This window comes from Octopus bimaculoides, chromosome 20, assembly GCF_001194135.2.
Source record: "Octopus bimaculoides isolate UCB-OBI-ISO-001 chromosome 20, ASM119413v2, whole genome shotgun sequence".
NCBI classification, from domain to species: Eukaryota; Metazoa; Mollusca; class Cephalopoda; order Octopoda; family Octopodidae; genus Octopus; species Octopus bimaculoides.
The window spans coordinates 10244228-10245332 of record NC_069000.1 but is presented as its reverse complement, the minus strand read 5'-3'; the positions used below and the strand labels follow the sequence as shown (position 1 = coordinate 10245332).

The following is a 1105-nucleotide window of genomic DNA, read 5'->3' as shown; positions in this document are numbered from 1 at the left end:
TTGCCAGCACTGGTCAAGCCATCTAACCCATGCCAGCACTGGTCAAGCCATCTAACCCATGCCAGCACTGGTCAAGCCATCTAACCCATGCCAGCACTGGTCAAGCCATCTAACCCATGCCAGCATAGACAACGGATATTACATGATGATGTGTGGCTGTGTGGTTAAAAAGTTTGCTTTCCAACTGCATGGTTCTGGGTTCCATGCTATTGTGTGCCAACCAGGACAAGGTGTCTTCTATTATATAGCCGCAGGTTGACCAAAGCCTTGTGAGTGGATTTGGTTAGCAGAAACTAAATGTAGGTGTGTGAGTGTGTGTATGCATGTTTGTGTCTCCTTGTCAATGATTGTCCCTGTTATACAAGCAGTGTCATTCACTTCCAACACTCTGCGAGAACATATCTGGTCATTGGGGAAATATTACCTTCGCTTGGAAACTGGTGAGAGTTGGCAATATGATGGGCATCTGTCGGTTGAAAATCTGCCTCAATAAACTCCGCCTGACCTATGTAAGCATAGGAAAGTAGACATTAAGATGATGATGATGATGTATACTTCATTAGTTTCCTGAATGTGATGTTGCTATTTAGCACCAAGTTAGCTCTAACCAAGTAAACCTTTGATCAGAAGCATTTCAACCATGGCCTCCTACCCTCTCTATCCCTCTCTCAGTAATAGTTATATCAGTGAGTGTATTTGCACATTCCTAGTTTTAAGGTTCGGAGATCTGAAGGAAATAATGTGCATTGTATGCAAATAAAAATGCTATTTTAGTATTTCCAACAAATTTGTGAATATTTTGAAAATTAATTGGAACACACAAGCAGTTATTTGAAGAAATACAGTTAGAAAAGGGTTAACAAGAAATTATTTCTGTTATCTGTCCATTTTTGTAACTTCTCAAATTCTTTGACAGCTAATCATCACATATTTCTTTCTGTAGATGGCATTAGTAACGGCGCTTATATTTGACATTTTTGACTGCAGTGGAATCAATTCAGCTTTTTTGAAAAACATTTTACTTGAACATTAGTGTGTGTGTGTGTGTGTGTGTGTGTGTGTGTATATATATATATATATATATATATATATATATATATATATA

At 38.1% G+C, this 1105-nt stretch overlaps 1 protein-coding gene and 1 long non-coding RNA gene across 9 annotated transcripts in view; one reads left to right on the top strand and one right to left on the bottom strand.

Moving 5' to 3' along the window:
* The window catches only part of LOC106875384 (uncharacterized), a 427703-nt gene that overhangs the window by 181644 nt on the left and 244954 nt on the right, over positions 1 to 1105 (top strand). The gene's annotated exons all lie outside the window — the stretch shown is intronic.
* The window catches only part of LOC128250230 (uncharacterized), a 189860-nt gene that overhangs the window by 62677 nt on the left and 126078 nt on the right, over positions 1 to 1105 (bottom strand). The window lies entirely within an intron of this gene.